The 24,132-nt window shown below is 41.7% G+C and overlaps 2 long non-coding RNA genes across 2 annotated transcripts; both read left to right on the top strand.

The window, feature by feature from the left end:
• The first annotated feature begins 1,422 nt into the window (after positions 1–1,422).
• On the top strand, positions 1,423–4,016 carry LOC108960599. Its single transcript, XR_005551864.1, has 6 exons — positions 1,423–1,798; positions 2,140–2,212; positions 2,409–3,204; positions 3,562–3,670; positions 3,783–3,855; positions 3,941–4,016. It is a non-coding gene; the product is annotated as an uncharacterized LOC108960599 (long non-coding RNA).
• Positions 4,017–19,342: 15,326 nt separating this feature from the next.
• On the top strand, positions 19,343–20,913 carry LOC108960598. The gene is made up of 5 exons (XR_005551890.1): positions 19,343–19,546; positions 19,627–19,758; positions 19,967–20,061; positions 20,128–20,252; positions 20,486–20,913. It is a non-coding gene; the product is annotated as an uncharacterized LOC108960598 (long non-coding RNA).
• The last annotated feature ends 3,219 nt before the right edge of the window (positions 20,914–24,132 follow it).

Here is a 24,132-nt window from a genome sequence, read left to right as displayed (position 1 = left end):
TTGGGAAGTAGGAGGAGCGAAGAGGGGTTTCGATTGAGATAATTACTAGCCAGAGATGACACCAATACCGCACCGAGTTGGTGTCCTGTCGATAGAAGATTCTGGGCTCCTCGTTACGACATCATCAAATCGAACAAAGATGGAACATGTTCCATCCTCAATTCGCATCCAATTGGTAGATGGTGTCGGATGCTTGAAGTCCACCAGATTTTGTCCACTCTGTGTTGTAGTTGGATCCGTAGACAAGTAGAGTTGCGCAGTTGCGAGGATTTAGCGGGATGGTGTCTTTTATACTTGTTTTTTTTTTTTTTTGATCAGCAAACATCATCGCTTGATTTACTATTTAATGCAAGGGAAAATTACACTCAGAGCGTCAGTGCAAAGAAGATCAAATAAGGCAGGGGGGGATTAGATATCCAGTTCTGGGGTAGGCTGCTTGTGCGGCATGCCTTCGCTATCCAATCCGCGGATCGGTTCATGCTCCTATTGCAGTGGGCCAGGGATAGGCTCGGTAGATGATCGAGTTGTGCTCGGGCCCGGTTCAGAAGCGGTTTCAGTTCCCAACTTAGTTCAGTTGAAGTCTTTAACACGTGCACTAAAGGCAAACAGTCAGAGTGTACTTGAGGAGAGAGAAATCCACGGCTTCTTACGAATTTTAGGGTTTCTTCCATCGCGATCGCTTCCGCGTGAAGAGGCAAAGTGGCCTCGGTCTTGGCGAATCCATCGACGAGGAACCCCCTGTGATCTCTGCAAACACCGGCGATGGTAGCTCTGTGCCGGGGAAGTTCTCTTGCTTCGCTGAGTGCTTCGTTTCTGTCCAGATCTGGTTCGAAAGATGCGTTGAGGTTGATTCGTATCGATCCCGGAGGAGGTGGACACCAGGCTTCAGATAAGGCTTCAGATCTGTTCTTGCTTTTTGGTTTTTTGTTTAGATCTGTGAAGCTCTGCGAACGCCTCGTTCGGCTATTGTTTCTTGCGTCCTGGGTATTTGATGGTTAAAGATGCTCCGATTTCTTTCCTTCCGGATACTCCATAGTGCGACCGCTATGTGGTTGAAATTGCCCGAGGTGACCGGGTTTCGTTTTATCTTGCTGAGATCCAATCTTCAAATCGGGTGAGTCCAAATCTGGATATCCGTAGATGCAGAGGGGCGGACTTCCAAACCTTGGCTGTCCATGAGCAGAGGAGGAGCGTGTGTTCTAGTGTTTCGACTTCTAGTTTGCACAGGGGGCATATCGGGGAAGGTACGATCCTTCGGTGGTGTAGATTTTCCATAGTTGCAAGGGCGTTGTTGCATGCGTTCCAGGAAATTTTTTATTTTGGGTGGGGTTGTGGAGTGCCAAATAAATTTCCAAAGATCGGGATTGGTGTGTAAGATGATGTGGCTTGTGTGTTCGTGATGAGACGGAGACATTTCGGAATGTGAAATAACCGCTTTTTACTGAATAATTACCTGATTTTGTGTGCATCCATACCAGTTGATCCTCTTCATCAGGTAAGCCAATGGGTGTGGCTAGAATTTCTCGTACCGTTCGGTCGTCAAACATTGAATGTAGAAGAGGCTCATTCCATGTTCCTGTGTCTGGATTGATTATATTTGATACTTTGTCTGGTTCATGGTTTGATGCTGGTCCTCCTATTGTGCCGCTTTTTAACCACCTCTCTGTTCTGATTGATGTTTTTTTTCCATTTCCTATCCGGTTCATCACCTGAGGAGCAACTGAATCCCTTGCCTTGATGAGGCTCTGCCATCCCCACGAGGGCCGTGAGCCTTTGCCAGCATGCCAAAAATCTCCATGTGAGTAGTAAAGGCCTTTCAATAATTGAGTTACCAGTAGGTCTGGATTAGTGATTATTCGCCACATCTGTTTTGCTAGCATTGCTGTATTGGAAGTCTGTAGATCCTTGAAACCCATGCCCCCTTCACTCTTTCTGGTTTTTAGCAAGTCCCACTTCTTCTAGTGAATGCCAGCCTTTTTTTCATTGCTTTTCCACCAAAACGCTGCAACTTTTTTCTCGATTGCTTTACAAATCGAAGTAGGAATTTTAAAGATCGACATGGCATATTGTGGGATCGCTTGAATTACTACTATCAGAAGTATTTCCTTCCCTGCTTTTGATAACGGTTTTTCCTTCCAGCTATCCAGTTTGGAGTTGACCAGAGCTAGGATCCATGCGAACATGTCTTTCTTGGATTGCCCCCAGTCTGAAGGTATGCCCAAATACTTACCTATCTTTGTAATTTCTGGTACTCGAAGTGTTGATGCCATGTTTCTCCTAAGAGCTGTAGGACATCCTTTACTGAAATAGATGCCTGATTTGTTGAGATTTATTACCTGGCCAGAGGCAAAATAGTATTGATTTAAGAGGCCAGCCAAGTTCTGACATTCGACAATTGTTCCATGCAGGAAGAAGATAGAGTCATCGGCAAAGAGTAGATGAGATAAGGTAGGGCAGTGGTTGTTCAACTTGATCCCAGTAAGAGAGCCCTCCTGTACAGCTTTCTTCATTAGAATGGAGAGCACATTGGCGACGATGATAAAGAGGTAAGGTGAGAGGGGGTCTCCTTGGTGCAATCCACGGGTAGGTTTGAATGAAGGTAAAGGCTCTCCATTTAAGTTTATGCTGAAAGATACTGTGCTCACGCATTGCATGATCCTTTGAATCCAGAAATCACAGAAGCCTAATTGTGTTAGACAAGCCTGTAGAAAGTCCCACTCTATGCGATCGTACGTCTTTTGCATGTCTAGTTTTAGGACTGCTTGAAATTTTTTCTTCCTGTTACTGGTTCGCAGCCTATGCAGCACCTCCTGAACCATCAGTATGTTGTCCTGAATCTGCCTACCTCCCACAAAGGCGCTCTGTTCCTCTGCGATTATGTATGGTAGAATTGGTTTGAGCCTGTTTGTGAGTACTTTGGAAATGATTTTATATAGGAAGTTGCATAGACTAATTGGGCGGTATTGCTCCAGTTTTTCAGGCTGTGGGACTTTTGGAATAAGTGTAATGAGTGTTTTGTTTAATGTAGGATCAAGCTGACCGGAATTGAAGAAAGACTGTATTTCTTGGAAAATCCCCTTGGAGATTGCTGGCCAATTCTCTTTATAGAATATTCCGTGAAACCTGTCGGGACCGGGAGCCTTGAAAGCTCCAAGCTGTAGCATTGCTGTGGTAATTTCCTCCTCAGTGAGTGGGGCTATCAAGGTATGGTTCATCCGATCATCTACTAAAGTAGGGATGTTCTGTATAATAGGTTGCCAATCACGGAAGCCCACTGAGGTGTATAGATTCTTATAATATTGTGCTATCATCCCCTATATCTGTTGTTCCCCTTGAATCCATACTTCATACTCATTTTTCAGCATTGTTATCTGGTTTCGGCTTCTCCTCTGAACTGTTGTCGCATGAAAAAAACCGTGTATTTCTATCGCCCCATTTTAGCTAGCTAATTCGTGATCGCATACCCCAAAACATCTCCTCTTGACGCCATAGCTTATCAATTTCTTTAATAATCTCTTTCTGTTTAACTGATTCTCCGGTGGTTTGAGTACTGTTCATCAGGTTCTGGAGTTCTCCTTTTAGCCAGTTGACCCTGTTCCTTGCATGGCCGAACTTGTGCTTGCTCCACTGTGTCAGCCTCTGCTGTACTTGCTTCAGTTTATCAGCCAAGGTAAGATCCTTTGTGAGAGGGTCATTCCATACTTCTGTGACTATGTTTTTGCTATCTCTATCTTCGTTCCAGTATGCTTCATACTTGAATTGCTTTCTTTTCCTTCTCTTAGGTTGAGCCAGGGATAACAAGAGAGGAGTATGATCAGAGCCTATCGCCGGGAGAGCAATGCATTCGGCCTCTGGGTAAGTAATTCTCCACTGAAGCGAGCAAAAGGCCCTATCTAGTCTTTTTTTGACCAAATTTTCTCCCTCACGTTTATTTGACCAGGTGTAGGAGCACCCCTTGCTTTCGAGATCCATGAGGGAGCATTGATTAACGAAGCTTCTGAAAGTAGTTAGCCTGTAAGTTTCAGCTCTGTGTTTGTCGCGACCCAATTTTTTTCGAGTTTGAACCACCTAGGGTTTGGCTAATGGATTGTTAAGCCTAGACTTAACTCGGGCTCTCCCAAGCCCATACCAATTCGCGACTTAGGTTTGAATTGTTAACATGCAATTGATTTTCAATTAGAGTCGCCACTAATCTATTTTTGGTGGGTCGATTAGAAACCCAAGTAAAATAATGGGAGAATTATTTTACTCCTACGAACCAGAGACTATGGGTACGGGGACTTGGTTACGCTAAAATTCTCTAACGCCCTTTCGGTACCTTTCTTTTTATTTTAATAAATGTTTGGCAAGCAGTTTGGATTGATTTTAAATCTATTTTCCTAACATGTGAGGTGACCATGCAGGTGCACAAACCACCAATTTAACACTCAAGAAAGCAAATGAATAAATTGCAGGACTTACCTCAAAGCAACGAAAGCATACGCAATGTTAAATTAAAATCCACATCAACAACCCTAGATATGGTTTCTAATTAACACACAATTTTTATTTTGTTTTCACTTTTTAATGAAAATCATGCAATATGCAATGCAATATTAACTAAATGACCTAATTCTAATAACATGTAATTTGAATGGCCTAGCAAAAATAATAAATGTCATGCATCTCAATGAATTCTAACCCTAATGACGTGCATATGACAATTTTTCTTTTTCCTAAAAGAATACATTTTTATCCTAAAAAATAAAGACAAATCAACCTATGGCATTTTTTATGTTTTTTTTATGAAATTCGAAATTAGGTGAAATAATGAAAATTACCTAATTAGATTAAGATCCTATTTAATTTATATTAAGAATTAGGTTGAGCCACATCCTAATTTAAACTAAAATATTATCTTAACCTAGATAATCCTAAAATGCAATCCATTTAATAAAATACCTAAACCTATAGTAAATTAAGAAATTATCTAAATTAACTTAAGTGCAATTTCTATCCTAATATGCAATGACGTGCAAAATGTACCCTAATTCTACATGAATTATGCATGATGATTTTTTTATGTTTTTCCTTTTTCCTTTTTTTTTTAAATTTCAAAATTAATAATTGCCAAATAATTAAACATGCAATCCAAATTAAAAGAACTAGCAACCTAAATGAATTGATTTGATTTTTTATTTTTTTAAAATTCGAAATAAAATACCTATTGTGAACATGCAAACCCTAAAGCTACATTTTCTATTTTTTTTTAAGAAAATTAATTTAAGCAACACCACATCAAATCAAGCCATATTGATACACAAATTGACGAACCATATCTCGAGCATGAGATCGGGTTGGCCAATTTCACATAAATCACGAATCGGATCTCGAGCGGGAGATCGGATTGGCAATTTTTAAGTGATTGCGAGTCGGATTTCGAGCTTGAAAATCGGACGAGAATCACTAATTTCCAGGCAATTTCATGTCATGGAATTTCAATTTCAGATTAAGGAATAATTACACTAAAAAGATAAAATAAAATAGCAAAAATAATTAAAAAAATAAAATAAAGAAAATACCTAAATTTTCTTTCACTTCTCTTTTCTTTTCCTTTTTCCTGAAAAAGAAAAAGAAAAAGAATAAAATAAAATAAAGCTGGTGGGTCCGGCGAGGGGAAGCCTCCGGCTAGGGTTCCGGCGAGGGCGTGACGCGCGGCACGGGGGCTTCGGCGCGGGTCGTCGGGACAGCTCGCAGGTCGTCGGGCGGAAGAGGACCGCGGGCTCGGGCGGGTGCGGGGCGCGCGGCACGGCGGTGTCGGGACGGGAGCACCGGAGCTTCGGACTGCGCAGTGGAGAGATCCGGACGTGGATCGCGGATCTGCCGCGGCGAGGTGGGACGAACGACGGCTGCTTCGGGTCTGTCGCGGGCGGGCGGCGGGACTCCGTGCGCAGGTCGGTGGCAAGGCGGCGCTCACGGGGCGACGGACGCGGTGGAGGCGGATCGGTGGTGGTGCGGCGCGGCGGAGATGCGGAGGTAGCCGGTGGAGGCGGTGCCGGCGCGGTCGGCGACGTTGGCACGCGGCGCCGGCGGCGCAGGGGCAACCCGGCGAGGAAGATGAACAGTGGCGTCCCCTTTTTTTTTTTTTTTTCTCTTTTTCTCACGTCACTCCTTGTCTCGTACTCTCTCTCTACTGTTTCCCTTCGAGACATGACTTTTCTTTTCTTTTTTTCTGACTTTTTTTCTCTTCAAGACAAACCAAAGACAAACGGAAGAAAGCAATTTTTTTCTTGATTTTTCTTTCGAATCCCCGCTCACAGACCCCAAGAACTCCTCACGTAATTGCTCTTCAAAAATTTCGAAAATCCCCCCTTTGTCCGTACGTGTGCAACGCCTTTTATAGGGAAAATTTTAGATCTTTGAAGCAAATTTTATTTCCAATTTCACTCGTGCATAATTTTCTGAATATATCATTGCACTACATGTGATATTCTCTTTTGTATTTTTCACATATTCTATCCAAAAAATTCCCTTTTGCACGAAATACACCTCAAAGTGTATATTACCCAAATATGTGAAAAATCCTAATGCAATATAACACAAAATAAAATTTCCTAAACTATATGCCATGTGATTTTTTTTATTTTATAGCAAAAATTAACCCTAAAAATTTAGGTGTCACTTTGCCCCTCTTTGAAGGTGAGCTCACGAGAGGTTGCCTTAAAAGACAAATTGAGACCTAAATTTTGGTCATGCTCATGCAATGAATGATTTTTTGTTGGAACGTGAATTCCATTTTTTAATGCAATTTATATGATGCATGTAAATGTTAATGCAAATGATAGATGAACCTACCCGGAATAACTTACCTTTAAGGATGATAGAGTAATTCAAGGTAGTGGGTGTTATCGTCCAGGACCCGTACCATTCTACGGTCGCCTAGAATAGTAACATGACTTTGTGAAGGAACTGCTTTCCCAGGACCCGTACCATTCAACGGTCGCCCAAGTATGGCGAGAAAGGAGCTGCTTTCTCGGGACCCGTACCATTCTACGGTCGCCCAATACGGCGAAAAAGTTTTGTAAGGAACGCTTTCCTAGGACCCGTACCATTCTACGGTCGCCCAAGACGGCAGAAATGTTTTGTAAGGAAATGCTTTCCCAGGACCCGTACCATTCTACGGTCGATGCACGGCAGAAATGTTTTGTAAGGAACTGCTTTCCCAGGACCCGTACCATTCTACGGTCGCCTAGTACAAAGAGAAAGGTTTTGTCTAGGACCCGTACCATTCTACGGTCGCCTAAACGGGATTCATTTTCCAGGACCCGTACCATTCTACGGCCGCCTGAATAAGGAATAGGTGTTGTCAAGGACCCGTACCATTCTACGGTCGCCTCAACGAAGAAAATTATTTTTCGGGACCCGTACCATTCTACGGTCGCTGAATGAAGAAATTGCTTTTCCAGGACCCGTACCATTCTACGGTCGCTGTTAGAGCAATAAATGTTGTCTAGGACCCGTACCATTCTACGGTCGCCTAGATTGAGGTTTTGCTTGGCTAGGACCCGAACCATTCTTCGGTCGCCCAACCTTGCGACAGAAATCATCCGACCGGGACCCGAACCATTCTTCGGTCGCCTTAATCGATTGAATCGGATGAAAAATCTTTGGGGGACAACTCCATTGAGTGTCGGTGTAAAGGACTCTAGGCTACGAAAGCACGCCAGTCGATAAAAGAAATCCTGGCTACGGAAGCACGCCGGTTCGATAAAATGGACTCTGGGCTACGAAAGCACGCCAGGTCAAGAACTCCGGGCTTCGAAAGCACGCCAGTTCGATAAAATAGACTCTGGGCTACGAAAGCACACCCGGTCAATATAATTGGACAACTTGACCAAGTCAAGTGTCGATGTACTTGAGAGAGAATACCTACACAATGACAAGTATTTTAGAGTATGGTAGAGATATACTTACCTGATGATATCTCTGATTCTTGGGGATATGTCTTTTGGAATTTGGATATCCCGTGGAGGTCTTTCACCTCATGGTAGAGGTTTCTCATCTCCTAATATCATGAAACATTCTGAAAGGAACTTGAATTACCTATCGATATGATTTAGAGCAAAAGCGATATGCATTCATCAAAGAGATAGACAACCGAGCTAGTCTAGAATGCATATTTCAAAATTCAATGAGATTTTCATCAACTCAATCGGGGTTCATGCATAATGACCTTTGCATCACCCAAATTTCCACTAGAGAGAATTATCATTCAAGACAATCTTCACTCATGACATGGATTTCCTAAGAATACCAAATGAGAGACCTTCAGTTAAAAGGACTTTCACTCACTCTCATTTAGAGGCTATTTTATGAGAATCACTCCGTCTCACTATCGTCATACCAATAAGGGTCCGAGTTTTCTCGCAAGCGGTACGACCTTACCAATCCGAGAGGTCTTTGATAGGGACCGTAATGTGGGCTCAGTCAACGGCTTAACAAAGGGACTCTTTGAGTCAAGGCTATTGAAAGAACAACTCTTTAATTATCTCCGGGTTTACAAGTCAAGAACCCTGCAAAATGAGAAAGAAATAATCTTGCTCGCACTTTTCGAGCGATGCATAAAACATGTGAACTCCTATGTTAATTCAAGTGCCATAATCTGAAGAGACTTTACAAGGGACGTAACATAGGCTGGGTTCATGGGTTGAGAAATGAAACAATCATTAGGCTCAAAATATGTGTTAAGGGTGAGAGTTGATGATCATCTTGGCATTGCCACCAGTTTTCTTTTTCATCATCGGGGATTGTCTTCATGAAATGCCCCATTGATTGTAAAAACTCAACTTTTGAGTTCTTTGAGTATTGCTCCATTGGAGATACAACCTTTTACAACAGATAGTCTTTATCTTGACTATCTTTTTCATCTATGGGCATCATCGACCTTGCTTTTATCAAGCACACTGTTTTTTCATGCCCCTAGTTCTTGTTCATTTTTTCTTCACTTTTTTCATGGGCATTGGCCTTGCTTTTACCAGGCACACTGCTTTTTCATGCCCCTTAGTTCTATTTTGATTTCTATGCATGCGTAAAATAATGACACTTGAACTTTCAAGGGTCTTCATATGCCTTTTGCCTTGCCCGGTGTGGGGGATAATCACCAAGCGGGTTTAAAAAGAAATGAAATTGTAGGCTCAAGTGGGCTATGCAAAGGATATAAGCATGTAGGATAGAGAAAAAAATGCTCTTCGTCATCCTAAGGCACTTAAATTACCATATGAATTCATTGTAATAGCACGACTTGAAAATTGATGTAAGTGAAAGCAAGAAAATTTCAATCCATTTTCTTCACTTTATGGTGCTATCTTACCCTCCAATTTGCCCCAATGTGGGGTGGTTCTTGACAGGGATAATTTGAAAGAATTTCCACAAGTGTATGGAGCTCAAAGGGGTTAAGCAATGGATTATATGTAGTGTTTGGGATAGAGAAATGAATTGCCTCTCATCATTTCGGTTATCGTACCTTTCGCGAGAGAACTCTTTACCTCACAGATATGGAACTTCCTACATTCATCTCACAAGTGTATCAAGTGTATAAGTAAGGGACTGTGTATAGGATAGGGCTTGCCTTTCATCATCGATACGTCTCATTTAGCATTCTTAAACATTAATGTCACTCCATTGAGTTGTCTATCTTGATAAATCTCCACATGAAATTGGTGAGCTAAATGAAAATTTTCTTCTCAAAAGAGTTCAGCAACTTTAAGCATGAAAAGCTTTTGTGGCTTCAAACAAACAGTTTACCATACTAAAAAAAATTCTCTTATAAGTATGAAAACATGATTGCAAGCATTCATTCAATGAAATGTCCCACGAAGGGACTGTCTCAGCAATGGATGTCCTTGGATTGAAAATCCGCTTTTTGATTTGATGAATACTTCGTTCTTGCTTTTGCCCTGTACAAGAGAACGTGCATGAATAGGATACTATGCAACTCAAAGTAAATTCAAATTGCACAACCATTTTGGCTTGGATCGAGATTTTGTCTCGGTCATGTCACTACTAGAATTTGTAGCGCCCCCAATTCGTCATCCGCAAGGAAAAAGAACAAAGCGTCATCTCCCAAAATTATTTATGTTCAAAGACGAGATGTACCTCTTTCATCAAAGATGGATGATTCTCTTTTAACTTGCCCCTCATTTAATGGGCGAGAATGAAAATTCCGTCAAGCACGGAAATGGAACACACTTTGTTTGGCCCTTCAAGATGGATATTTAAAGTAGTATCGAGATGTGGCCGACATTAACTCTTTAGAAACTTGTTGAGTAACAATTGAACCAATTGCAACTTGATGTGCCTTTTCAGATGCTTTCTTATCGGGTCAAGAAAGTAATGCTCAAACATGAAGTAAATGAGTCAGAAAATTAAACAAGGCTAATCTAATGCATTCTTTTTTGGAAATGTCTTGAAAAATGATCTTTTTTTTTTTTTTTTTTTGGTTCTTTTGGATTTTTTTTATATGAGGAAGCATGAAGAAGCCCAGTCCTCAGAATTCTCCTTGGATGATATTTTCTTTTCATTGTTGGATATCGTCACCGGGCTGGTTTGGTGTACCTCATCATGCCCTCAAAATAAAACTTGTAATTTTATTGATATTCATCAATCAATTACATTTATTGAATGGAAATGCAATTTTCAAGCCCTAAAAAGAAAGCGAAAAGGAAGAAATCAAAAACAAGCCCTAGAAAGCGATAAAAATTCCCGCAGGGGAATGTAAGAAAGCGATAAATGAGTTACTCTTGTGGGCTAGAGCCCATCTTCCCGAGGTCCTTCGTCAATGGCCCCTATGAAGACATCATCGAAGAGACTAGAGATTCCTTCCAATGCATTTTCGGGGTTTTCGATCTCCGGGGGTGTCGGATCATCCATGCCACCCCATCCATCTGGGACAATGTCGCGGGGATCAATATAGAAACCGGGAGGAGCCGAATACTTCACCGAGATAGTCGAATTTTCCGCTTGGCTGCCAGGGTATCTATTACTTCGCTTCATCTGCATCATTATGGGAGGACCAGGGAATGTCTCGCGAATGTTTGGGAGTATTGGGTTTTGCCTTTCTTGCCTGTGTGGTCGGTGGCGGGTTTCGCCTTTCCGTCTTCGTCCTCCCGAGAACTTTCCCCAACTCTTCGATGGTACCCTAATCCAAGAAAGACGGGACCTCTGAGGGGCTTCAATGGGGTTTCGAATCCCCTGACCATTTCTTCCAAGGCCACTGCCAGGAATAAAACCATTCCCAACCATCATCCTTCCTACCATTAGAGTAGCATTTGAAACTTCAGGAGTTGGTGGTGGTGAGTCTCGAGAAGCATGAATAGTGGATACCAACTCAAATGAGTGGTAGCTCGATTCGAACTCAAAGTCGGCTCTACATGGGGATAGCTGTCTCATGATAAATTCGGTGATCTTCTTCGCCATAGACGGTGACTAGCTTCCTTTGATTACGAATTTCACAGCTTGATGTAGACTTGATGGTACCGCCCAAAGAAGTATGAATCCAGGGACGACCCAGCAGGAAATTAAAAGCAGTAGGGATATCCATTACCTGGAAAGGAACATTGAAAACCACCGGCCCTATTTGCACATCGAGGTGAATCTCCCCAAGCACCTCCTTCTTTGTACCATCAAAAGCTCGGACGAAGTCTTTGCAAAGCATGTATCTGGACGGGTCCACCTTAAGGCGATGAAGAGTGGCCAGTGGACATATGTTTAGGGCGGACCCATTATCAATGAGTACTCGAGACACATGAGAAGCCTTATGCTTGACAGATACATAGAGTGCCTTGTTATGCCCCCTACCCTCAAGAGGGAATTCCTCATCAGAAAAGGCAATCATGTCCTTAAGAAGGATCGATCCCACAAAGTCTTCCAACTTGTCTGCCTCGACCGTTTCAGGTACACGAATTTCACTTAACACCTTCATTAGAGACTTTTGATGCACAGGGGATGTAAGCAGGAGTTCAAGCAAAGAAATGCAGGCGGGCATCTTTAAATCTGTTCGACCACCTTGTACTCGCTTGCTTTGATCACGGCCGAAACTCCTTAACCTCTTCATCGGTGACAGGTTTTGCGGGTTGAGTATTAGTTTGAGAATAAGTCCGACCCGGACCTTGTAACGAGGTCAACATCTAGGTCATAGGACCAAGGGACCGCCTTATTGTTGACATATTCATACGGTTGAGGCATTTCAATCATTATCTCATCGTCGATGCATCTTCAAGTGGGGGCATGTCCACGAGTGAAGGATCAACTTCCTCTTTATCGCATTGAGCGCCGCTTGCTCCTCCTCCCAATCAATAATGATGGGGAAATAGTGGAAACTATAGAGTTATGGTCGCATAAACGATGATTCCGTCATCCACCATCCCGGTGACTCTTTCCTTCATCGGTGAAAGAGGAACATCCTCCGATCCGGATAATATCCAGCTCTTACCAAGCCATTGTAAGCATCGCCACATGTACCTTCGAGTTCTTGATTCGACGAACTTCGGGCTCTAGGATAGCATTGGACCGTACCTTCATGCTCCGTAACGGATTTTTCTTGACGTTTGGTGAGCGATGCAGAAATGAAAAGGCCTTTGTGTCCAAGAGGTTTTGGATCTTGTGTTTCAAGGTGAAACATTCATCGTTGAATGTCCCAATTCACCGCTATGATAGTCGCACTTCTTCGTCGAGTCGTAACTACGAATGCTTTCGCGGTTAGGGCGCTTTGGTTCGCTAGTAAGCAATCCTTTCTTTCTTAGAATTGCCAACACTTGGGATGGAGATCCGAGGAGAGGAGAGAAGCGCCTTCTTGCTTGGGCAAATGATTGACGGCCGGTAGCTTCTTCGTTGCTTTGGATTCATCCGGATAATGGGTGCGATTGGCATTTTCCGGCTATAAGCCATATTTACGTCTACGCAGTCTCCTTCTCTTTCTTGGCAGAGAATCTTCTACTCGATGGTTCAGTAAACCATCCTTCCCTTATTCCCATCTCGATTTGTTCCCCCACAGAAATAAGCTGATTGAAGCTTTCAACGTACGTGCTGGCCATCCGAATACGAAACTCAGATGGGAGAGTTTTGATAAATAACTTCATCAGCTCCTTGTCAGTAGGCTCGGGGGTGATTTGAGCTGCGCATTTCGCCATCTCACGGCATACTCTTTGAATGACTCGCTCCTCTTTTTCTCCATCCTCTCGAGATCCTCTCGGGAAGGTGCAATATCCATGTTGAACTTGTATTGTTTGAGAAATGCGTCAGCCACTTCATTCAGTGTCGAGTAGGTTCACATTCTTCATGACATACCAATTTAGTGCGAGGCCCAGTCAAACTTGCATGGAATGATTGGATCATGAGAGGCTCGTTTTTGACATATTGAGCCATACGCACATGGTACATCCGAAGATGAGCTTTTGGGCGGAAGTACCATCGTATTTCTCAAAATCCGGCATTTTGAATTTCTTTGGCATCTTGACTTTCTCGTACACGGACAAGTCGAACGGGAGTGAACTCGTGACTCCTGCAGTTGTTTCAACTTTTCTTCCATTTTAGCAAAGCGTTCATCCTGCTCCGTCTTAGGGATGTTGACAAGCTTAGCCTTTTCCACATTGATCGAGAATGGATCATCTTCCAGTCCGGGCATGTCATCGTCAATCGTTTGAACCTTGTTTGCTTGCTTTGGGATAACCACTTGGGGGAAGAGCGGAGGTGCAGGCTGTTGGATTTGCTGGAGGAATTGGAGTTGATCCGTCACAAGTTGTAAAGAGGCGAGTACTTGTTGGAGTTGAGTCTCCACAGCGGAGACACGATCACGCATTTCGGTTTGTTCAGCCATTTTCGCTCTTAATCGCGTGATGATGGGCGAACGTGACGGATCCGTTATCACCTAAAAATTAAGAAATGAACACAAATAAGTATCTCATATGAAAATACGCCGATCCATGGCAATACTCTAGAAATTTTATTTATCAATGGAGCTTTTGACAAGCCTAGAAATTTGATATGTCCTAAGCAAACGAACTAGGAAAGTAAATGACTCAAACTCCCTAAACATTAATCTAAAAATGAGAATAGCAAGATTGATTCAAGCACTTCATTTGGCTTGATCAATATACATTCGGGACACCATTCGACGCAATCGTTTGTTCTCCTCTTGAGCTTTTTCAGCAACTCTTTTGAGGCGTTTATTCTCAGCTTGATTGGTGATCTTCAACGGCGCCTCCGGTATCTTCGGAAGCAGCTTCTCGGGAATCTTGTGTTGTTGGATGTACTTAATCGAGGCATAGTACTTCCTTTCTGTGCCTTTCAACTCCTCCTCGGGCCATTTGAGCTTTCGCGGATGGCACATGTCCCACATTGATTTGATAGTGAGAATGGAATCTTCATGGCCTCGGCTTCCATCGACAAAACTGACTTGGAGTGGCTCTACTTGTAACGCCGGGGGAAGCTCTTGCACGACTTGATATTGACGAGTCACCCTAGTCGGATAGTACTCCAATGCTCCGGTGAATCCCAATAGAGGGATTGGGCCAACTCCTCCACACGAGAGTCTCGCTACCCGAACTTGGAACCATTTAGCATGCCATAGGAAACCCTTGGAAGTTGGTTTTTTCATGAAAGCTAGCCACCTAGAATAATGATAATCCGGTGCATGTTTTGGTTGTTCTCAAATCTCATAATAGGGTGGTTGGAATTACTAACATCATGTATAGTCATTAGACCACCAAACCCTTTTATATGTGAAAGAAACCAAATTTGTAAAAGTTCGGGAGAGGAATGGAGAGTCTTATCGCCACCTCTTTTGAAATGAGTGAGGGAAAGGAAAGTTTCAGTTAGAATAGTGTTTACAAAATTCTTTCCTTCCAACACTTGTTTAACTAATTGAGCGATCAAAGGGTTAATAGCATTCTTGCGAAGTAAGGGAAAACTATAAACCCAAAGAAAGCCAAAAGGAAAACCCTTCGCATTTGAGATGAAGTGCCTTTCTCAAAACATTGTTTCAGAAAAGATAAAGGACATGCATTGCGGTTAGCCTTTAAAACCTTTCTTAAATCGTCTTCCTTAATTCTCGAGAAAATCAGATAAGGTCATAACAGGATCTATTCCGATAGGTGGACTAATCAATTCAGCTTTCAAGGATTTTCCTATGGCAATGCTATACTCTTCCAAGGTGGGAGTGAGCTCATGCTTACCGCCGAAGATAAAAGTAGAAGTCTCGGGGCACCAACGGTGGGCGAGTGCTTGGACGAGGCCGACATGGATGTTGATACGCAGCAGCGGAAGTAGTCGACCAATATGTGACTCTACAAAGCGACGGCCATCTTGATCTAACTTGTCCCACCAAATGCTAAGCTCTTCCCTTGGAGGGAAAATAATTCGAATGTCCGGTGTCCCCATTGTATATTGATCAAGACTCGGGACAATCCTAATGCCATGGACCGACAAAATAATGCGATAAAGTAAGTAAATTGCAAAGGCCAAAAATTTAGAGAACTTACTTTACCAATGATGGGCAATCACATAGACATGCGCATGTTAAGTGGCTCGATTTCTACACTATAAGGCTTATCAAAGTGAAGCCACAAGGATGATCGGACTAGCCACGAGCTTGTGGACTATGTCGGGTCCTCATGACTCCGGCTTGATCAAAGAGCCGACCCGGGTCGCGAGCATGCGGACCGAGGTGGGTACTCTTGACACCATGAAAGAAACTTCGGGATTGAGATGGGCGGCTCGTACCGCGATCATGCGGTCGGAGTGGCAAACATCTCAATACCATCCTAGATGATCCTAATGCGGCCCGGAGTCCGGCGGCGGGTTGTGTGTGCAATAGTGTAGTGCTAGATGCAAGGCATGCACAACATTTTATATCAAGCAACACTTCATATATGAAAATAAACCATACATTCCTACACCTCCCTACAAAACAAAGGTTAGCAAACACTTCCCCTTATACCTCCCATCCTGCAAAAACATTTAACACCTTAAATGTTAGGGACGTACACGGGATCCTCGCTGCCAAACAAAAACATTTTTTTTCAAAAAGAAAATTGGCCTAAGTCCACTAAAAGTTTTAACTCAAGTCCCCAGCGGAGTCGCCAAGCTGTCGCGACCCAATTTTTTTCGAGTTTGAACCACCTAGGGTTTGGCTAATGGATTGTTAAGCCTAGACTTAACTCGGGCTCTCCCAAGCCCATACCAATTCGCGACTTAGGTTTGAATTGTTAACATGCAATTGATTTTCAATTAGGAGTCGCCACTAATCTATTTTTGGTGGGTCGATTAGAAACCCAAGTAAAATAATGGGAGAATTATTTTACTCCTACGAACCAGAGACTATGGGTACGGGGACTTGGTTACGCTAAAATTCTCTAACGCCCTTTCGGTACCTTTCTTTTTATTTTAATAAATGTTTGGCAAGCAGTTTGGATTGATTTTAAATCTATTTTCCTAACATGTGAGGTGACCATGCAGGTGCACAAACCACCAATTTAACACTCAAGAAAGCAAATGAATAAATTGCAGGACTTACCTCAAAGCAACGAAAGCATACGCAATGTTAAATTAAAATCCACATCAACAACCCTAGATATGGTTTCTAATTAACACACAATTTTTATTTTGTTTTCACTTTTTAATGAAAATCATGCAATATGCAATGCAATATTAACTAAATGACCTAATTCTAATAACATGTAATTTGAATGGCCTAGCAAAAATAATAAATGTCATGCATCTCAATGAATTCTAACCCTAATGACGTGCATATGACAATTTTTCTTTTTCCTAAAAGAATACATTTTTATCCTAAAAAATAAAGACAAATCAACCTATGGCATTTTTTATGTTTTTTTTTTATGAAATTCGAAATTAGGTGAAATAATGAAAATTACCTAATTAGATTAAGATCCTATTTAATTTATATTAAGAATTAGGTTGAGCCACATCCTAATTTAAACTAAAATATTATCTTAACCTAGATAATCCTAAAATGCAATCCATTTAATAAAATACCTAAACCTATAGTAAATTAAGAAATTATCTAAATTAACTTAAGTGCAATTTCTATCCTAATATGCAATGACGTGCAAAATGTACCCTAATTCTACATGAATTATGCATGATGATTTTTTTATGTTTTTCCTTTTTTTCCTTTTTTTTTTTTAAATTTCAAAATTAATAATTGCCAAATAATTAAACATGCAATCCAAATTAAAAGAACTAGCAACCTAAATGAATTGATTTGATTTTTTTTTATTTTTTAAAATTCGAAATAAAATACCTATTGTGAACATGCAAACCCTAAAGCTACATTTTCTATTTTTTTTTAAGAAAATTAATTTAAGCAACACCACATCAAATCAAGCCATATTGATACACAAATTGACGAACCATATCTCGAGCATGAGATCGGGTTGGCCAATTTCACATAAATCACGAATCGGATCTCGAGCGGGAGATCGGATTGGCAATTTTTAAGTGATTGCGAGTCGGATTTCGAGCTTGAAAATCGGACTGAGAATCACTAATTTCCAGGCAATTTCATGTCATGGAATTTCAATTTCAGATTAAGGAATAATTACACTAAAAAGATAAAATAAAATAGCAAAAATAATTAAAAAAATAAAATAAAGAAAATACCTAAATTTTCTTTCACTTCTCTTTTTCTTTTCCTTTTTCCTGAAAAAGAAAAAGAAAAAGAATAAAATAAAATAAAGCTGGTGGGTCCGGCGAGGGGAAGCCTCCGGCTAGGGTTCCGGCGAGGGCGTGACGGCGGCGCGGCACGGGGGCTTCGGCGCGGGTCGTCGGGACAGCTCGCAGTCGTCGGGCGGAAGAGGACCGCGGGCCTGGGCGGGTGCGGGCGTCGCGGCGGCACGGCGGTGTCGGGACAGAGCACCGGGAGCTTCGGACTGCAGTGGAGAGATCCGGACGTCCGGATCGCGGATGCGCCGCGGCGAGGTGGGACGAACGACGGCTGCTTCGGGTCTGTCGCGGGCGGGGCGGCGGGACTCCGTGCACGCAGGTCGGTGGCAAGGCGCGCTCACGGGGCTGACGGACGCGGTGGAGGCGGATCGGTGGTGGTGCGGCCGCGGCGGAGATGCGGAGGTAGCCGGTGGAGGCGGTGCCGGCGCGGTCGACGACGTTGGCACGCGGCGCCGGCGCGGGCGAGGGCAACCCGGCGAGGAAGATGAACAAAGTGGCGTCCCCTTTTTTTTTTTTTTCTCTTTTTCTCACGTCACTCCTTGTCTCTCGTACTCTCTCTCTCTGTTTCCCTTCGCAGACATGACTTTTCTTTTCTTTTTTTTTCTGACTTTTTTTCTCTTCAAGACAAACCAAAGACAAACGGAAGAAAGCAATTTTTTTCTTGATTTTTCTTTCGAATCCCCGCTCACCAGACCCCAAGAACTCCTCACGTAATTGCTCTTCAAAAATTTCGAAAATCCCCCCCCTTTGTCCGTACGTGTGCAACGCCTTTTATAGGGGAAAATTTTAGATCTTTGAAGCAAATTTTATTTCAATTTCACTCGTGCATAATTTTCTGAATATATCATTGCACTACATGTGATATTCTCTTTTGTATTTTTCACATATTCTATCCAAAAAAATTCCCTTTTTGCACGAAATACACCTCGCAGTGTATATTACCCAAATATGTGAAAAATCCTAATGCAATATAACACAAAATAAAATTTCCCTAAACTATATGCCATGTGATTTTTTTATTTTATAGCAAAAATTAACCCTAAAAATTTAGGTGTCAACAGTGTTTGCCTACTTTCTCCCAGTGATTTAATATCTCGTTAAAATCTCCCAAGCACAACCAAGGTATTCGGTAATGCATACTGACTGAGGAGATCTGTTCCCATAACTCAATTCTTTCCCTAAATACAGTTGGAGCATGGACGAAAATAACTTTCATTTCCTGGTTGCTGTTTTTCAGGTGACATTGTGTAAATATGGCCATGGCTGAGGAGGAGTCAATCGATACCGCAGATGATCATCCTGAATAGAGCTAAGCCCCCTGCTATTCCCTCCGGATTGACTATATAACTGTTTTGGAAATTTAGCCTCCTTTTATTCCCGAGCACTTTCTGTTCTGAGTTTTAGTTTCCATAATGAAAACGATATTGGGCCGTTCCTGAGTCACAGTGACTCCCATTGCCTGGAATGTCAGGGGATTGCCTAGCCCCTGGCAATTCCAGCTTAAGATCTTCATGGGTAAACTGGTGGCTTATTAGGGCTAGCCACTAGAGCCCATAGGTGCATCCACTAGTTGATTGGTTTTCTCTGAAAATTGAGCTGATGTTTGTGCTCCATAGGGACAAAATCGCTTAACTTTTTTTGAATTTGTTAACTTCACACTATTCCCTTTTATCTTTGCAGGGGGGGTCGTCTCCATTTCAATCTCAGCTTCCTTCATCTGTTCCTCTTGGGGTGTCAAGATTGATTCTTCATCAATACAACTATTTCCTCGCTTCTGGGGACTTCTTTCTTCAATCAGAATTAGTTCTCGAGCTGAGGAGGGCAGGTAAATTTCCTTTCCTTTTGGGCGTGGATCGCATACCTGAGTTTGCTGGGATGATGGTGAGCTGATTTGCTCTGTTTCAGGTACCGGAGATAAGGGGGTTTCAAGCACTACATCTACATCATCAGGAGGAATTTCCTTCTTTCCATAGAATATTTGGCCATAAGGGCTTAAAGCCTTCACCTCAGCATGCAGCCAATCCCCGCATTTAGCCGGTAAGTTCTGTTCCAGCCCTGACTCCTTGTAGGGTATATAGTGCATTCCGTCGCATAATGACCAATTCTACCACATGAGTAGCAGTAATAGGGCAGTCTTTCATATTTGAATTCGACCCACAGCTTCTTATTGTCTAGGTTCACAATTACTCCAGTTTTCAACGGGTTTTCTAATGCCAGTGTCACTCGGGCTTTACCCACTTTGTAGGTGTTGTTTCCCTTTTTCCTCGAGCTTTACTTCAACAACTGTTCCTAGTTTGGAGGCTATTTCTTCTATCACATCATAGGTAACTCTCCCATAAGGTAAACCCAAGAACTTTACCTGGAAATTACAGTGATTGAAATCATAACAAAACTCTGGTGTATCAGGTTCGCACTGCCTAAGGATAAGGAGGTGGCTGGAGAATGACCAAGGTCCCGATTGGAGCACTCTCCGAGCCTCTGCTTCCGAATGAAAGGAGAAAGAGAAGAAACCTGGTTCCAGTGTTGCGCAGGTGAAGTTCTCTGTTCTCCAAGCTTTCATCATTAGGGTTATGAAAGCATTATAGTTCAAGGCTGGGTTTGTGTAGAATGCCGAAAAGTGTTTTGCGGCACTCACGAGTTTTTCGGGTGAGATAGTACCTGGGAGATCGACAACTTCGACTGCGTTCCATAGATTTCCCATGCTTTTACACAGAGCCGCGAGCCTTCTGTCTTTAGTGTTCTGATCTGCCATTTTTGTTTGTAGGGGTGGATTTCTGTATAGCTCGTGGTTTTATGGAGTTTTGGGTTGTTGGTTTGTGAATTTGTGGGTTGAAGGGAGCTCAGAAGAGTGAATCAGAAGAGTGATGAGTAGTGAGGAGATGGCAGAAATTAGGGTTTTGAAACTGTCGCAATGGGGAGCGTGGTTAGACGCCGCAACGCCCAAAGATTAGCGGGAGGGGGGAGCGAAGAATCAAAGCAAACAGAGGTTTCAAGATGGAATTTGAGTGAATCTGCAAGGAACTACCCATTTGGTAGAGGGGGACTACACATTCGGTAGAGAGGAAGCTCCATGGCGGAAGTTGGTAATTTCGCACGGGAGTTTGGTTTATTTTGATGACGGTTTTGTAAGTTATTAGAAATGTGTTCACGATTCGGAATTAGATAAAAGAAAACACTAGCAAGAGGGACAAATAAGAGTCGATAAATTTGAATTCGTGGCAACTTCATTGGAAAATTCAGAGTAAATGAATTCAAATAATTGTGGTAGCTTCAATAAAGAAATGATAAAGTATTAAAAATTCGGTATTTCCAACTTAAATGAACACTGTCGTTAGTGACTTGTATTAAACATAGTTAAATGCTTCAAAAAAGAGTTAGTAACCTAAAAGTGGCCTGTAAATTTATTGGAAAAAAAATTGGTAAGTAACCTAAGTAAAGTTGGTAATTTCTTTTCTTTTTTTTTGTTGGTAAAATTGGTAATTTCTTATTAGAGTGGCCAACTTCCACAAAATGTGTGATTAAGTTAATTAGAAAAGTTGATGATTAAGATCAATTGATAATATTGGTAAATGTCTTTGATTAGAGTTAGTCATTTAAAAGTAGTTGGCAACTACATTGAAAACAAAAAGTTGGAAAGCAACTTAAATAAAATTAGTAATTGGAATAAGAGTTGGCAGCTTCAGAAAAAGTTCGAAAAGTCGATAATTTGGAATCGATCAAATAAACATTAGTAAGTAGCTCAAACAAGAATTAGTAAAATAAGATTAATAAGTAATCTCATTTGGCAAAAGTTGGCAAGTCGCATAAGTTAAGGTTGTTAATTTAGTATCAAGAGTCGGTAACTTTAACACCTTAGTAAGCTCCGCCAATAGAAGTGAGTAATTCATTTTGAACTCTCAAAAGAAATGTCAGTTAATTTCAAATAAGAGTTGATAACTCCTAAATTTATCAAGACAGGAAGTTTTTTCCGTTTCTTTTTTCCCCGGATGGAATGATTAAATCGTCCCTCTTATGCAAAAGGAATCCTAAGGTAATAATATATACATTCGAACCTAGATAATGGAGCTGGATTTAACGTAATACATGTCCTCAGAATCGTGTAATTGTCTTTTCGATATGCACGTGTTCTTTCATGGACGACACACGCGACTCCTGAGGGAGATTATTTGTCACTCATATTTAACGAAGTTAGAACAAATTAATCTGAGAATTACGCCGGGAAGAAATTGAAGTAAACGCAACTCTAGAGCTCGACATAACTGCGAAGAAAAAGAGACCCGTGATAACAACGACTGTAATAAATTAAGTAAATCTCGTCAGCTAAACCTCGTACATGTGACGACGTGGGCCAATATAACATCATTTTAATATATTCAACGTGGACCTACCGTCATGAAAAAACAAAGGTGTGGAATTGTTAGGGGGAAATTACGAAAAAGTCCAAAATCTTTTGTATTTGTGCTATTTCAGCATTAAAATTTAGTCTTAAATTTTTTTACAATTTGCCGATGCAATTCATCCAAGCAATTTTAGCGGGAAATTGCTGAGATAGACAACAACCTTTCTATATGGCATGGTTGACCGACGCTAACGTGTACACTTTTTAGATAAGTTTTATAAATTTTTTTTTTCCTTTCTTTCCCTTTTTCTTTTTGGTAGTGGCTAGTCGCTTGCTGTTGGCCATCAGCAATGGTCGACAAGGGTTAGCTTGGCTAGATTGGGTAAGGCGGGGCCTCATTGGCGTTCATTGTTGCCCAATGAGGCTCGGCAAGGCCGACCTAAGCCAGGGCACCCTTGCTGGGCCTTGCCCTTGCCCTAAGTGTGGCTCAACGAGGCCAACCCTCGTCAACCATTGCTTATGATTGGCGATCAGCCCTTGACAAAAGGTAAAAAAGAAAAAAAATATAATTTTTTAAATTTTAAAAAAATTATCAACATCAAGCATCGGCTATGTAAGATGACCAACATCTACACTAGTAATTTTTGGTCAAAATTGATCGGATGAATTTTATTAGGAAATTGTCAAAATGTTTAGAAATAAATTGGTCAAATTGAAAGATGTAGGATTGAATTTGCACAAGTATAATAGGTTTATGACTTTTTTTATAATTTCCCTGAATCGTATCTCATGTCTTATGCTATCATTGTGAATTATATCATTAAAATACTAAATGAATGATTGAAAAAGAAATCAAACCTAACTTTTAATCTCGTACGTGTGCTTGTGCATGTATGTTAATCATGTGAAAGGTCCAATTAATATTCTCACGAAGAAGCCAATTGCTCATAAATTTTTCTCTAGAAGTCCCAATCGATGAAATGAAAATGCATGCTCTACCAAAGTGGGGGGGTAGGGACTAGTCTAGAGCAAAAGTCGATCAAGATACACTTTGTTTTTTTGGAGAGGAAATCGCCATTGAATCGAGGTTGATCATGCAAAGATGCAACCAACTTCTCTTTTTGACGCTAATTTCTTAGCAAATATCTTGCGAAAAGCTAGCAATTAGGTGGAAGGGCAAGGCTCTCATTGGTGACTAATTGAGAACTTTTGATTATCTTTTCATATTAATCCCAAAAGCAAAGAAGAAAACGATCCGGGTAAAGGGACAACAATATCATCGGCCGTGTCGTCTTTATGGCAAAGCACGGGAAAAGGAAGGGAGGTCTAAAGCAGAAAAAAGCTTCGGGTCAAAATGATCTTTGCCCGCCTTTAGGAGGATGGATTCTTGCAATCGCAAAGCAAGATTCACCTGTGCATCCGGTGCATCCATGCAAGGGATACGGAAAGGGGTCAATTATTGAATATGGGCAGATATATAAAATGAGAGCAGGTGCTGCAATCATCACGCGTTGGCATAAAGGAGAAGATGATGAGAATAGGTTTCGATGGTTAGGAAGAGATGGAAAATAATTGAGGAGAGGTCTCACTTTTCACATAAAAATGAGCCTGTCGTATGCATCATGGAGCGTTTCAGACCCACAAGCAAAGTATCTACCGTTCTTTTGCTTTGCTTTGAGAATTGATTGGCGAGCCTTTAGAAATCAATTTCCAGAAAAGTTTGGACAGCGTAGCATGTCATTGTTTTTGGCTTAGAAGCTGTGTGTTAGCAACTAATTTCTGTCGATGCTATGCCAAAAAGTGACATCAGGGCCAACTCCTCCCGAACACCAAATCGAGTTCCGGCTTCAAGATCCGACAAGGAGAGGACAGAAATTTACGCCGGCATCGTTAGATTTACGAGGACTCTAATTTCTTGCGAGTTAGCCTGAAGAGAATTATGTTGTGCTAGCTCGACTGATGCCTGTTCTTTTATGGGGTGGTCTCTTGCGAGTGTAAAGCGTGAAAGAAAGTGGAAAAAGATGGCAAGAAGGACGGTGGATTCCACTTCTTGGTCAAAAGAATGATATCGA

The sequence above is a fragment of the Eucalyptus grandis genome, chromosome 6 (assembly GCF_016545825.1).
Source record: "Eucalyptus grandis isolate ANBG69807.140 chromosome 6, ASM1654582v1, whole genome shotgun sequence".
In the NCBI taxonomy this organism is placed as follows: Eukaryota; Viridiplantae; Streptophyta; class Magnoliopsida; order Myrtales; family Myrtaceae; genus Eucalyptus; species Eucalyptus grandis.
The sequence above is the reverse complement of the archived record's forward strand: the minus strand, read 5'-3'. Positions and strand labels throughout refer to the sequence as shown.